The 16,181-nt window shown below is 38.9% G+C and overlaps 1 protein-coding gene across 3 annotated transcripts in view; it reads left to right on the plus strand.

Moving 5' to 3' along the window:
• Nucleotides 1-16,181, plus strand: part of CNTN4 (contactin 4) — a 975,711-nt gene that overhangs the window by 752,497 nt on the left and 207,033 nt on the right. The window lies entirely within an intron of this gene.

Genomic DNA, 16,181 nt, shown 5'->3' on the forward strand with positions numbered 1-16,181 from the left:
CCTGTAAACACCCTAGTACAGGAATTACTACCAACTTTGAGTATCTGAAATCTGGCCAGGTCATACCAGTATCATCTGATAAATCAAGTAGTTTCTTCAGCATATGTCATTTAGCCTGTTAAGTTGTGTATGCCAACTTAATGCTTACATGCTTACCTCTCTGTTTTTACTTAGTCTTTCTCATTCTTGGATATTCAAAAGACTGAGAATCAGTCATCTTTTCTTTATGCATTTTGCAAACTTAGTAAAACTGCATCAAGAAGTCAGAAAAAAAAACGTCTTAGGAAGGAAAAGGCTTAAGCATTCTAATTGAAAACATATGGATTTTGATATTACAGATTTTAATTTGATATCAGTGATCTGATGAAAGTCTTGTAGCTCTTATTTTCAGTTAACATCTTTGTCACTAGCACTTTGGGCCTCGAGTTCAATCATGAAATTGTGGCTCCAGGAAACTTCTGACATTTCGAATTTCAGTTCAGTTTAACTAGTGTTTACATGAGTTGCTTCCAGAAAGTGAAGCCTAGTATACCTGTATTCTTGGCACAGTAGCACTCAAGTTCAGTAGTTGGAGAGGAGAAAAGCAATTGATCCATTCTTATATGGAAAAAACAACATTTTAATATGTGACAGAATGTGTAGTTGCTATGAGGCAGAAAAGAAACACATGCTTATTTGGTTGTTGAATAGAGACCACGTATATTTCCCAGTCAGGAAAATGGTGTTTTTGCAGAAGACAGTGGTTGAGATAAGCAGAGGTAGGAAGGGAATGCTGGGCAGACAGTGTGCTGGCCTCGGCTGGGGGACTCTCAGGGGAGCAGTGACTGTTTTCCCACGTTATTGTAAACAAACCTACTTAGCAGTATGAACCTGTTTTTAATTTTTTTATTGTGGTAAAAGTCACATAATATATAACATACTATTTTTTCTTTATTTTTTCTTAATGTGGAAAAAGAGCACATTTAAAAAAAAATCTTTATTAAATTTGTTACAGTATTGTTTCTGTTGTATGCTTTGGTTTTTTGGCCACAAGGCATATGGGATGGCAAAAGGCAAAAACCTGACCAAGGATCAAACTGTCACCTCCTGCTTTGAAAGGCAAAGTCCCAATCACTGGGGCACCAGGGAAGTCCCAAAACATACTATTTTAACCATAGTTAACTGTACAGGTCAGTGACATTATGTACATTTACATTTTTGTACAACGCTCACCATCATCCTTCTCCAGAATTTTTCACTTTCCTAAACTGAAACTCTGTTCCCATTAAATACTAAGTCCTCACTTCCTGTCCCCACCCTCCCTACCCCTTCATCCCCTTGCAGAAATTGCCACTGTACTTTGACTCTATGAATTAGACTCTTCTAGGTACCCAGTATAAGTGGAATCAAACGGTGTTTGTCTGCACCAAATGTATACTGGGATGTATACCTAGTGTATAATGTATATTAAGGTTAACTTAATACATGCCCTATAAATAAAAAATACAGTTTTGTTAAGAGATACAAATAACACAAAGAATTTGACACAGAGCTTTCTACTGAAAGCTCCATAGGGTGGGCAGAGCCTTCCTTTCCTGCCTCATCTTTGTATCACATGCTGATCCTTAAGGGAATGAGGATGTATTGTATGAATAAGTTAAGCATGGCTGCCCCTTCTCAGCCTCCCTGGAATTTTGCAGAGTTCAACTTAAGGAATCCTCTCCCAAAATATAGATCCACATGGAAAGAAAAATGGAAAGCTAAGACTAGCTAACGTGGAGTACTGCTTTGGAAGGAGTGGAATACTCGCTTGATACCTTGTACTTAACTCTGAGAGACATGGAGGCTCACCAAGGGCTTGTGTGGAAAGGAGAGGCCTGATTGAGAGAGATGCCGTGAAAGGATTAATCTAGCAGTTGTGTGTGGGTTGCTGTGGGGTAGTGGTCAACCTGAAGTTGGCAAAATGAGTGTTCATATACACGTGTGTGTGTGCGTGCATTTGGCTGCGGCAGGTTTAGTTGTGATGCTCGAGATCCTCGTTATGGCGTGTGGGCTCCAGGGCAAGTGGGCTCAGTAGTTGCAGCGCACGTGTTTAGTTGCCCCAAGGTATGTGGGATCTTAGTTTCCCAACCAGGGGTAGAATCCGCATTCTGTGCATTAGAAGGGAGATTCTTAACCACTCACTGGACCTCCAGGGAAATCCCAAAATAATGTTCTTAAGCCAATAGAGAAGTAATGTTGAAACAAGCATAGAAACAAAGAAACAAACAAACGAAAAATGGGACTGGTGTGCTGGTTGGATTTGCCCTTCCACTTGCAATAGGAAATGTAATCATTCTAGAGAAATCTGAGATCTGGGAGAGGGCATTGCATGAATAGGGCATAAATATTAAGCTGAAAGAATGCTGTCATCTGATGTTCTTCTCTTCTCCCACCACCCAAGGAAAAGTTGTATTCTCTCAAGAACTGGGCATCAGACTCTACCTTTTACGTGGTTTTCACACATTTTATACTTGGCTGTTGAAGGGTATCTATGCTTCAGGGGATTAATATTTCTCAGATTTTGGCTATTGTTTGAGCTCTTCATAAAATATGGTGATACCTTAACTTCTTTAAATATTATGCTTAGCTGTTTAGTCATGTCCAACTCTGTAACCCTATGGACTACAGTCTGTCAGACTCCTCTGACCATGGGATTTTCCAGGCAAGAATACTGGAATGGGTTGCCATTCCCTAATCCCAGCTTTATATGCTATATATTTAACAAATAACTGAAATCACTATCTTGTAATCCCCTATGAACGGTATTTTCATCTGCCCACAATAGTCCACTCATGCTGTGCTGGGTCCTTACTAGTTTGACCACACTCAGCAGGCGGGAGCATTCCTTGTCTTCCATCAAAATACTCAGATTGGCTAGTGTGTTTATGATCTCCAGTACCATTCTCATGCTAACAAGAGCATGCCACTAAGGGCCACTCCCCTGTCTTGATTTGTCTTTCCTTCTAGATACCAGAACAGAGCTCCCAAGCTCAACTGCATGACTAATATGAGCCTGGGGAAAGTAGGGATTGACAGAGACAATGGCAAACTGGAGACCTCTTGCATTCTTTCTTCTGGGAATCTGGTACTCTGTTCTGCAAATATTTTTCCTGATGGAATGAGAGCCTAATGTATTCAAACCTTTTAAAAGAGTGTTCCTCCAAACCTTTTAAAGGAGTGTTTGTCTAAGTGACATCTCCAAACCAGCAGTGACAGCATCACCTAGGAGCAGATTCTTGGTTCCCATCTCAACCTCCTAAAAAGAGACTCTGGGGGTGGGACCTAGCCATCTGTGTGATAACAAGCCCTTCTAATGATTCTGGAGCTCACTCCACCTGGGACCCACTGGAGTAGTATGTGAATCTCCCTGATTCCTCTTAAGCACTGAGAGTTGAGAACTGTGTTTGAGCTTCAAGAAAACCTCAGTACCTAAATGTGTATTTGATTTTCAACATTTCTAAAGCAGGTGATCAGGTATGATCTAAATCAAACCCCTTACGATTATACAGTGGAAGTGACAAATAGATTTAAGGGACTAGATCTGATAGACAGAGTGCTTGATGAACTATCAAAATTCTCCAAGCCAGGCTTCAGCAATATCTGAACCGTGAACTTCCAGATGTTCAAGCTGGTTTTAGAAAAGGCAGAGGAACCAGAGATCAAATTGCCAACATCCATTTGATCATTGAAAAACCAAGAGATTTCCAGAAAAACACCTACTTCTGCCTTATTGACTTTTCCAAAGCCTTTGACTGTGTGGATCACAGTAAACTGTGGAAAATTCTGAAAGAGTTGGGATAACCAGACCACCTGATCTTCCTCTTGAGAAACCTGTTTGCAGGTCAGGAAGCAACAGTTAGAACTGGACATGGAACAACAGACTGGTCCCAAATAGCAAAAGGAATACATCAAAACTGTATATTTTCACGCTGCTTATTTAACTTAAATGCAGAGTACATCATGAGAAATGCTGGGCTGGATGAAGCACAAGTTGCAATCAAGATTGCCGGGAGAAATATCAATAACCTCACATGGTGCAGATGACACCACCCTTATGGCAGAAAGTGAAGAACTAAAGATCCTCTTGATGAAAGTGAAAGAGGAGAGTGAAAAAGTTGGCTTAAAACTCAGCATTCAGAAAACTAAGATCATGGCATCCAGTCCCATGACTTCATGGCAAATAGATGGAGAAATAGTGGTTATTTTGGGGGGCTCCAAAATCACTTCAGATGCTGACTGCAGCCATGGAATTAAAAGACGCTTACTCCTTGGAAGGAAAGTTATGACCAACCTAGACAGCATATTAAAAAGCAGAGACATTACTTTGCCAACAAAGGTCCATCTAATCAAGGCTATGGTTTTTCCAATAGTCAAGTGTGGATGTGAGAGTTGGACTATAAAGAAAACTGAGCACCAAAGAATTGATGCTTTTGAACTGTGGTATTAGAGAAGACTTGAGAGTCCCGTGGACTGCAAGGAGATCCAACCAGTCCATCCTAAGGGAGATCAATCCTGAGTGTTCTTTGGAAGGACTTATGCTGAAGCTGAAACTCCAATACTTTGGCCACCTGATGTGAAGAGCTGACTCATTTGAAAAGACCCTGATGCTGGGAAAGATTGAAGGCAGGAGGAGAAGGGGACGGACAGGAGATGAGATGGTTGGATGACATCACCGACTCTATGGACATGAATTTGGGTAAACTCCGGGAGTTGGTGATGGACAGGGAGGCCTGACGTGCTGCTCTCCATGGGGTCACAAAGAGCCAGACACAACTGAGCAACTGAACTGAACTGAACTGAACTGAAAGCAGGTGATGCCATAAAAGACACATGCACTTGTGTCAGCTAAATCCATCTCATGTGCCACCATTTTCCTGCCTATACTCAAAAGTCTGAACATGCTAACAAAAAATGCTTCTCTATCTAAAAATCCTAGGGCCTCTTCCCTTGAAGTATGCAAATTTGCTGACTCCAGGCCTAGGCATTATTTTTCAAACTTTTTTACTGATCCATTACTGAGAGCACAGGAGAGTTAGCATCTGCCTCTGGGTATGTGGGCACATAACCTAAAGTAATCCGCTGCAAAGTACAAGATTTTGTCCAAACCTTTCCATTTACCTTTAAATTTGTATGATTTATACAACTACTCTTATACACTCATTTCTGGCTTTTTTTTGTTTTTTTGGTCAGAACAATGTGTTAAATTGCCTTTGAGTTACATTCCTAAATTTCCACTTATGAATATTTAAATAAAATGTATAATCAGAAACATGTCCAATTTCCTAATAAAATAGAAATAAACAAGGACTCACCCATAAAATGGACAATATTGTAAGCCATACGCAGCAATATCAATAGCTGTACACATAACTGTGTGTGTATAACTTTTTTCCGTTTTCCTTCCCACACCTCCACTGCTACATCTGAGCGAGTGAAGAGCCTATTCTAAAAACATCATTGATTGCAGCGATTGGTCAGAAGGTTTAGTCAGGAGACTTATTTATAGAAATGCTTGCCACAGGTTTGAACGAGTTTTAGCACTGGGTCTTATCTAATTCTTGCCTCACATGGTCACCATTTCATTTCCCCTATATCACTTTTGCAAAGATGGTAAAAAGGTTTGACTTCATGTGCCAACACAAACTGATTGGAGGCAACAGCCTGAGCGCTGTGTGAACCTGTCTGGCATGGTCAATTCTCAGTGTCTGCCATGGGAGGAGGCATGGCAGGTGCTGGTCCAAGTGATAGATACATGCCATCCCTACTCCGCTCAGCCTAGTGAATAATGGAAACAGTGTCTGAACCTGGGAGGTCCTGCTTGATGATGAGCACCTGTCTAAACCAAGTTCTCTGGGCCCCAGAGCATCTATCCTGGGGGTCATTTTAGCCAGAGCCATGTCAGCACCCGAAGTTGTCAAGGGCTGTGGCCAGGGGAGGTATTCAGTTCAGTTCATTCTCTCACTTGTGTCCGACCCTTTGCAAGCCCATGAACCGCAGCACACCAGGCCTCCCTGTCCATCACCAACTCCCGGAGTCCACCCAAAGCCATGTCCATCGAGTCAGTGATGCCATCCAACCATCTCATCCTCTGTCTGTCCCCTTCTCCTCCTGCCCTTAATCTTTCCCAGCATCAGGGTCTTTTCAAATGAGTCAGCTCTTTGCATCAGGTGGCCAAAGTATTGGAGTTTCAGCTTCAACATCAGTCATTCCAGTGAACACCCAGGACTGAGGATGGACTTTAGGATGGACTAGTTGGATCTCCTTGCCGTCCGAGGGACTCTCAAGAGTCTTCTCTAACACCACAGTTCAAAAGCATCAATTCTTCGGAACTCAGCTTTCTTTATAGTCCAAATCTCACATCCATACATGACTATTGGAAAAACCATAGCCTTGACTAGATGGACCTTTGTTGACAAAGTAATGTCTCTGCTTTTTAATATACTGTCTAGGTTGGTCATAACTTCCTTTCCAAGGAGTAAGCGTCTTTTAATTTCATGGCTGCAATCACCAACTGCAGTGATCTTGGAGCCCAAAAATATAAAGCCAGCCACTGGTTCTACTGTTTCCCCATCTATTTGCCATGAAATGATGGGACTGGATGCCATGATCTTAGTTTTCTGAATGTTGAGCTTTAAGCCAACTTTTTCACTCTCCTCTTTCACTTTCATTAAGAGGCTCTTTGGTCTTTTTCACTTTCTGCCATAAGGGTGGTGTCATCTGCATATCTGAGGTTATTGATATTTCTCCCGGCAATCTTGATTCCAACTTGTGCTTGATCCAGCCTGGCGTTTCTCATGATGTACTCTGCATATAAGTTAAATAAGCAGGATGAAAATATCCAGCATTGACATACTCCTTTTCCTATTTGGAACCAGTCTGTCGTTCCATGTCCAGTTCTAACTGTTGCCTCCTGACCTGCATACAGGTTTCTCAAGAGGCAGGTCAGGTGGTCTGGTATTCCCATCTCTTTCAGAATTTTCCACAGTTTATTGTGATCCACATAATCAAAGGCTCTGGCATAGTCAATAAAGCAGAAATAGATGTTTTTCTGGAACTCTCTTGGTGTTTCAGTGATCCAACGGATGTTGGCAATTTGATCTCTGGTTCCTCTGCCTTTTCTAAAACCAGCTTGAACATCTGGAAGTTCACGGTTCACGTATTGCTGAAGCCTGGCTTGGAGAATTTTGAGCATTGCTTTACTAGCGTGTGAGATGAGTACAATTGTGCAGTAGTTTGAGCATTCTTTGGCATTGCCTTTCTTTGGGAGTGGAATGAAAATGGACCTTTTCCAGTCCTGTGGCCACTGCTGAGTTTTCCAAATTTGCTGACATATTGAGTGCAGCACTTTCACAGCATCATCTTTTAGGATTTGCAATAACTCAACTGGAATTCCATTACCCCCACTCGCTTTGTTCGTAGTGATACTTCCTAAGGCCCACTTGACTTCACATTCCAGGATGTCTGGCTAGGTGAGTGATCACACCATTGTGATTATCTGGATCAAGATCTTTTTTGTATAGTTCTTCTGTGTATTTTTGCCACCTCTTCTTAATATCTTCTGCTTCTGTTAGGTCCCTTCAATTTCTGTCCTTTATTGAGCCCATTTTTGCATGAAATGTTCCCTTGGTATCTCTCATTTTCTTCACGAGATCTCTAGTGTTTCCCATTCTGTTGTTTTCCTCTATTTCTTTGCACTGATCACTGAGGAAGGCTTTCTTATCTCTCCTTGCTATTCTTTGGAACTCTGCATTCAAATGGGTGTATCTTTCCTTTTCTCCTTTGCTTCAGGCTTCTCTTCTTTTTGCAGCTATTTGTAAGGTCTCCTCAGACAGCCATTTTGCTTTTTTGCATTTCTTTTTCTTGGGGATGTTCTTGCTCCCTGTCTCCTGTACAATGTCACGAACCTCTGTCCATAGTTCATCAGGCACTCTGTCTATCAGATCTAGTCCCTTAAATCTATGTCTCACTCCCACTGTATCATCATAAGGGGTTTGATTTAGGTCATACCTGAATGATCTAGTGGTTTTCCCCACTTTCTGCAATTTAAGTCTGAATTTTTCAATACGGATTTCATGATCTGAGCCACAGTCAGGTCCCAGTCTTGTTTTTGCTGACTGCATAGAGCTTCTCCATTTTGGCTGCAAAGAATATAATCAGTCTGATTTCGGTGTTGACCATCTGGTAATGTCCATGTGTAGAGTCTTCTCTTGTGTTGTTGGAAGAGAGTGTTCGCTATGACCAGTGAGTTCTCTTGGCAAAACTCTATTAGCCTTTGCCCTGCTTCATTCTGTACTCCAAGGCAAAATTTGCCTGTTACTCCAGGTGTTTCTTGACTTCCTACTTTTGCATTCCAGTCCCCTATAATAAAAAGGACATCCTTTTAGGGTGTTAGTTCTAAAAGGTCTTGTAGGTCTTCAAAGAACCGTTTAACTTCAAACACCCATAAGTCCATGTTCTAATTAATAGAAATACCATATCTGTCCTGTCACATCCCTGTGATTTCAACTTCTCTTAGACATCTCCCCTCCTATCCTGTTTGCCAAAGTGCCATTCAAATATACTTCTATTGATCATTTAGTGTCTGAATGTTAGAGGATTCATCCAGAGGCTTCAGCTTTCAGAAGTCAGCATTCTGTCCACTCCTTGGGATATTGCTTCGATATTACAAAAACACATTCTTCTTCTGGACTCTGACTACCTGTCTATGGAGCATAATCGTGCTGCTTTGTGTTTAAGGTTCCTCACTAAGTTCTTATTTTTTTTTCTGGAATGAATAAGATCACTCATAATTTGTAATGTCTCCCTTCTCCTTAGGTGAGAGGAAGACAAATGACTTAGCAATCAGTTTATAAGCAAAAATAAACAGAACAAAACACCTTAGCAATATCCTTTTTTAAAAATTGACTTAACATAGTTGATGTCTACCTAGCAGGCAGGTGTTCTTTTTCTATCCCCATTTTTCAGATAAGAAAACTGAGTTGTAGAAATTACTTTCTAGCTGGTGAGCACTGAAGCCAAGACGTGGTCTCTATGTTTCTTGACACCAAATCCAGGGGTCTTCCCATGGGTGATGCTTTCTGTCCCTTGACCCTTTACAGACTACTCTCAGATTTCAATCCCTGTCTTTCTAGCTCCTCTCCATTCTAGGCGTAAACTCCATGCTTTTGTAAATGGTTAATGATGGGTGAATGTTTGGCCAACCAATAAACCGATAGCTGCATTCCTCAAACATATTTCACTTGTAGAATCATTTAAAATAATATATTTTTTCATATCTACTTGCCTAGAATCATCTCTCAGTTGAAATTCCACCTCACAAGACTGCAAAAAGTAGAATAGATGTGTATGAAAAAGAAAAAAGTGACAGAGTTAGTTGCTCAGTCGTGTCCAACTCTGCAACTCCGTGGACTGCCAGGCTCCTCTCTCCCTGGGATTCTACGTGCAAGAATACTGGAATGGGTAGCCATTTTCTAACTCAGTAATTGAACCCAGGTCTCCCACAGTGCAGGCAGATTCTTTACCATCTCAGCCACCAGGGAAGCCTATAGGTGTATATAAAACTTTCCGAAGATCAGGAGGCTTGGGACTTCCTCGATCCTCCAGTGGTTAAGACTCTGCCTTCAAAGATAGGAGGTACATGCTCAATCCCTGGCTCTAGTTGGGGAATTAAGATCCCACATGTCACACAGTGCTGCTGGAAAAAAAAAAAAGAAAAGATCAGAAGGTTCTCATGCTGCTGAAAAATTGATCAAAGTCCCAGTTGGTTGTGTTACACGGACTAGAATCCAGGTCTCCGGACTGTCAGTTCTGTTATCTTTCTACACAATATGACTTAACTCAAATATAAGTGTGTATGCATGTGTGTGTATATGTGTATAAAAGCTCTGTTTCTTTATCTGTCAATAGACTACCTGTTTGAATCTTAGCAAGTTACTGGATCTCTTTGGATCCTGCTTTCTTCATTTGTTGACATAAGATGTTGGATTTGATGACATGCTTATAGAGTTATGGGATTTTAATGCTGGAAGAAACTTAGAGGTCATCCAGTTCTACTGTTTAAATGTTCAAATAAGGAAAATTGATCTCTTCTAGCTCCAAATTAAATTCTGAGAGTAACATATAGCTGTCTAATGAACCAGCTCTTCTGAATATAGCAGCTACCCCATCATCCACTTTCTTCCCACTTACCAAACGTGTGACTGTGATCCAGGCATGTAATTTCTCTAGACTTCAGCTTCCTGATCTGTAAAATTGCAGGGATTGGTCTTAGGTCCCTTTCCAATTTAAAACTTTGAGGACTAAGAAAGGGATCTTTGAAAACTGACATTTTTGCTGCCCTTTGGGACATGACTCAGAATGTCGTGAAGTATAATACAGCTCTAGAAAGAAATTAGACAGCATCAAGAACAAGAGCATTCGTCCTGAGGCCTCTGATCAGAGGCTTAATTTGCTCAATGAGTACCTGAATTTGAAAATTGTTTGATTGATGGTTTCTCTTAAAAATAATAGCCAAATACCCTTTGCTGTTGGCCCAAAGATAGAAAAAAGGAACCAATTAAGAGAGTGTTATTTCATAGTTAATTCCCCAAAGATTTAGATGCTACAAGTTAGAAAACCATCACTAGGTCCTTCTGCCTTAATAGCTATCACAGTCTAACCAGTCTCATTATTTTTCAGTTGAGCATCAGGAACTTTCCAATCTATTAAATATTATATTCCAAGTATCTGTTTACCCAGTTGATACAAATTACAAATGGGACAGGAACTGTCTGTCACTTCCAGAGCAATTAGTGTATGAAAACTTATCAAAAGAAATCTGTCAAGTTTGAATAAGGATAAATATTGCATGTAAGTCCCTAAGGAAATCACACTGAGTGGGATATATTTTTTGCAGCGTATAAGAGTTTATTTTGTTTTATTAACTTGGCTTTATTTTTTCAGAATGTGAATAGCATTTCATGCAACCCAATGAATTAATGTTTTGCTCTGATAAAAATAGACTTTAGTTCTTAGGGGAAAACTGCATCATTTGGTGAGTCATATAACACTAACTCTTTACTTTCAAATTTCAAAAGCTCATACTGCTTCCAGGAGGGAGCACTGGAAGGGGGAGCTTCCTTGGTGGCTCAGATGATAAAGAATCCGCCCGCCAATGCAGGAGACCAGGGTTCAGTCCCCAGGTCAGGAAGAAGGAGAAGGAAGTGGCAACCCACTCCAGTATTCTTGCCTGGAGAATTCCATGGACAGAGGAGCCTGGCGGGCTACAGTCCATGGGATCGCAGAGAGTTGGACTCAAATGAGCAGCTAAGTGACTGGAAGGGGACTGTAGCTGGAAGACCTAAGATACAGTGCGCTTTGCCACTTTCTGACTCTCCAGCCTCACCTTTTCTAGGCCTTAGAATTGTCGTATGTGTTGTTTGGGTGTTGGGTTTTTTTATTAATTAATTTATTTAATTTTTATTGGAGTATTGTTGGATTGCAATGTTGTGTTCGTTTCTGCTGTATAGCAAACTGAATCAGCTGCACATACACATATATCCCCTCTTCTTTGGATCTCCTTCCCGTTTAGGTCACACAGAGCGCTGAGTTCCCTGTTCCATACACTCGGTTTTCATTAGTTATCTATTTTATACACAGGAGTGTATATATGTCAGCCCCAATCTCCCACTTCAGCCTACGCCCCCTTTCCCTCTTGGTATCCATATGTTTGTTCTCTATGTCTGTGTCTTTCTTTCTTCTTTATAAATAAGATCACCTGTATCAATTTTTTTCAGGTGTTTTTTCTTTCTTCAGATTCCAGGTATATGTATTAATATGCAATATTTCTTTTTTTTTTCTTTCTGACTTACTTAAAGTCTGTAAAATGTGCATCAGCTGAGGAACAGATAAAGAAGTAATGGTACATATATACAATGGAATAGTATTCAGCCATAAAAAGGAATGAAATTGGTCATTTGTAGAGACATGGATGGTTGTTGATTTTTTTTTTTTAAACAACATTTATGCTATGGTTAAAATCATGAAAACCTACAGGCATATAGGTTAGAATTGAAAATATATTCTAAATGATAGCTATCTTTCTGTTGAGGTATTAGAATTTCTAGGGAATTTTAAGATTCTATAAGTTTATTTTTTACCTTTTTAATGCTCATTTATCCCAGTCTATCAGCCTCTGCTGACAACTGCCAATCTGTTCTTCATACCCACAACTTGGTTTGTTGGTCTAATTTTTAGAGTCCACATATAAGTGAGATTATATGAGATTTGTCTTTGTCTTACTTATTTCACTCAGCATAATGCCCTCAAGGTCTATGCACATTGTTCCAAATGTCAAGATTCAGTTACTTATTTATTTTTTTTTAAGATTCAGTTATTTTTAATGGCTGAATAATATTCCATTCTCTCTGTGTGTATGTGTATGTATTGTTATATTTATATATGGTTTGTTTATCCTTTCATCCACCAATGGACACTTGGGTTGTTTCTGTATCTTGGCTATTTTAAATGATCCTGCAGTGAACATGAGGATGCAGATATTTCTTCAAGTTAGTGTTTTAGTTTTTTTCAGGTGAATACCCTGAAGTGGAATTGCTGGATGGTATGGAAGTTCCATTTTAATCTTTTGAAGAATTTCCATACTGTTTCCCTTAGTGGCTGTACTGATATACATTCCCAGCAACAGTGCGCACGGTTTCTCTTTTCTCGGTGTCCTCACCATTGCTTGTTATTTGCTGTCTTTTTGATAATAACCAGTCTGACAGGTGTGAGATAATATCTCATTGTGGTTTTGATTTGCATCCCCCTGATAATTAGCTATATTGATATATGTCCTCTTTGGAAAAATGTCCATTCAGATCTTCTGCCCACATTTTTTAATCAGCTTTTCTTTTCTTTTTTTTTTTTTTTATGCTGGTAAGCTGTAGGAGTTCTTCATATTTTGAATATTAACACTATATCTTATATATGATTTGCAAATATTCGCTTCTGTTCATTAGGTTGCCTTTTCATTTTATTGATGATTTCATTCACTGTGCAATTTTTTTGTTTGTTTATTTGTTTTTTAGTTTGATGTAGTCCCACCTGCTTATTTTAGTTTTTGGTGTCAGATTCAAAAAATCATCTCCAAGACCCATGTCAAAGACCTTACTGCCCATTTTTTGTGTGTGTATAGAAGTTTATGGTTTCGGATATTAATGCAAATCTTTCATCTATTTTGAGTTCACGTTTGTGTATTGTACAAGGTAGCCATCCAGTTTCATTCTTTTGCATGTGGCTGTTTTCCCAGCACTACTTACTCAATTATTGTCCTTTCCCTGTGGTATGTTCTTGGCACCTTTGCAGTAAGTTAACTGACCATATTTGTGTAGGTTTATATCTGGGTTCTTTATTCTATTTCATTGATATATGTGCCTGTTTCTATGCTAATGCCAAACTGTTTTAATTACTGCAAATTTGTAGTGTAGTTTGAAATTTTTGAGTGTGATACCTTCAGCTTTGTTCTTCTTTCATATCTTTAAAATGAAGAGATAAGTGTCTGTTGGGTAATTTTTATCCTTACTACACATTTTTTCCTACTTTGATGTCTGCATTATCATTACATTATATTATTCAGGCCCCTTCCTAATTTTTATGGACAAGTAAAAGTACAGTATTCCAGGTAGTGCTATTTGCTGTGAAGAAAAATAGATAAATAAAAATTAATTAATATCATGTTTAGAAATTGTCCCCCTTCAAGTGTCTCAGCATTTAGCTCAACATGATCTCAACAGTGAACCAGCTGAGATTCTTTGGTTGACCTGCACACTTTAGGACTCAACAGTATTTACGAATGTTGTATGTTGAACTGATGTTAGTTAGGATCCTTAACACAATCCATTTGATACTTGTGTTTGGAACTATGGTTTGTTCCTTTATCCACAGCATTGAAAATGGTTACAGTAATATGTTACTATTACAATTTGGGAAACTTATTACAACTTTAATTCAACATTTTGTTGTTTTCTGTTGTTTAATGTAACTTAATGGCTTTCCTGAGAACAGAAGTAATAGAGCTAATAATTTTTATATTATGCTTATTCTTGAGTTGAAATTGCATTAGCTCAACATTTCCCAGCCTCTATTTTGTGATGTATAGTAGATGTTTTAGAAAGAGTGTGTGGATGAAGGAGTTGGGAGGCACTTCTACATCAAGTAAGTTTGCATGACTTTAGTAGTCTCTAAGAAATTTGAGGCACATTGGCATGTTAAAAGTCTCTTGCAGGTCCTGAAAGGAGAAATTTTTAAATGTATTAAACTTTATTTAATCCCATTCTTCTCAAAGTCTTCTGTCACATAAACTTTTAAAATTTGAGATAGGTAGGGGGTAGAGAACCTCTATTTTATTCTATTCTATTCCTGCAGAATATGTTCATGGTTGCTTGCATTTCCTGCTAAAGTAGTAACTCACAAAAGCAGTGAAACCAAAATTCTTATAATCAAACAACATGATAACTGTTGTTTGATATTTTTACTTTAAAAATGATTAACTTTCAATGATTCAGATGTGCTTATGACTCAGAGGACTTTCACATAACTTGAACCTCACTCCATGCCTATATCACATTTATGATTATCTCCATTTGCTGGATTAAGTTGAAACCAAGTAACAGTGTTTAAATGGCTTTCTTTATGGAATACAGTTTTGAATTTTGGTCTTCTGGTCTTTTTTTTTTTTTATTCCAATTAGGAAAATAACAAAGTGGATGTATTTTATCCTGGTATCCATGGTTCCTGCAACTTCCTAGTTACAGAACTGTGCATCTTCTACAAAATTCAGAAAGTTTTGTGGCACCAGCCAGAAGCAGAAGTTTTAAAAAATGTCTTCAGAAAAAAAATATATATGTATAGTTTATATATTTGTTATAACTCTCCTTGGAGAGATATGGGTTGATTAATATTTTGCTGGTAAATTACTTTCTAACTTATACCTTGTGACTTTGGATATGTTTATTTACTCCTAAAACTCTCTTATAATTAATTATGGGATAGGCAATGTTCTCTTCACTGTTCATGTGACAATATTTTTGTGAGGCTTGGTGATTACTTGCTTTGCCTGAAACTGACATGCCAAATTGAGAGAGGAGTACATTGCCCTGTGGTATTTGTTGACTCTCCTGTTTTTGTGGCAAAATTGCTGCATTACATTGTATTTATTCACAACCTATTAGAGGGGCCTTTCCTCCCCCCAAATTGTAGTTTCTTGAGAAAGTTAACTAGCTTGCTGGGAAGAGCTTGCTTATTTACAGTGAGTATCCTCTTGACATCAGCATGGGGTTACTTATAATTATATGCATATGCGTAAATAAAATGATTAGCTATTCTCATATAAACCTAATTGTATCTCTGTAAAATAATGCATGAAGAAATGTTATAATCCAGCCATAAAGGGAAAGCAATCTACATGACCCCCTCCTTTGTATGTAAACAGTGGATCATTAAGATGGAATATGTTCCCAGTCACACATTCAGTTATCGAGGTCAATTACAGCTGAGGACTCATTGAAGTATTAAACAACAAAGTGCCTTTTCCAATAATTAGCGTTCTGTGTACAAGCTGAAGTGACCTTTCTGCCATTTTCCAAGGACAATCCATGCATTTAGAATTTAGCCCATGATCATATTGAAGAGCAGCACACAAGAACTCAGTCAGCTAGTTCGGAAACCACAGGCTCCCTTTGCATCTAGTTGCTCCCCATCCTGCCGAAAATAACTTGAGAAAGTAAAACAGGCCATGTTGGCTAATCAGTGCCCATGGCTGCTATATCACTTCTCCAGCTTCGAACAAGTCTAAAGATCACACTTTAAAGAGAGGAATCATGAAATGCCTGGAGCTAAAGAAGTTTGATTTCCTCAGAGCACAATAGTTCACTGCAGCAAATTGTTTAAACTCGCTGTCACTTACATTTCTTTTCTGAAATTGAAAGCATGGGTTAATGTGCTCATTCACAAAACATTCACCTAATTCTCCAGAAAAATGAGAATTTTCAAAGGAACATTTTAAGTATGACTGCCTATTACACTCCTCCCATTGGCATTGGGATGGATAAGTATTTGTGAAAAGGTTGCTGTGTGACGGCTACTTTATACAGATGTGATAATTTTTTCAGCTAATTTTTTTAACA

This window comes from Cervus canadensis, chromosome 22, assembly GCF_019320065.1.
Source record: "Cervus canadensis isolate Bull #8, Minnesota chromosome 22, ASM1932006v1, whole genome shotgun sequence".
NCBI classification, from domain to species: domain Eukaryota; kingdom Metazoa; phylum Chordata; class Mammalia; order Artiodactyla; family Cervidae; genus Cervus; species Cervus canadensis.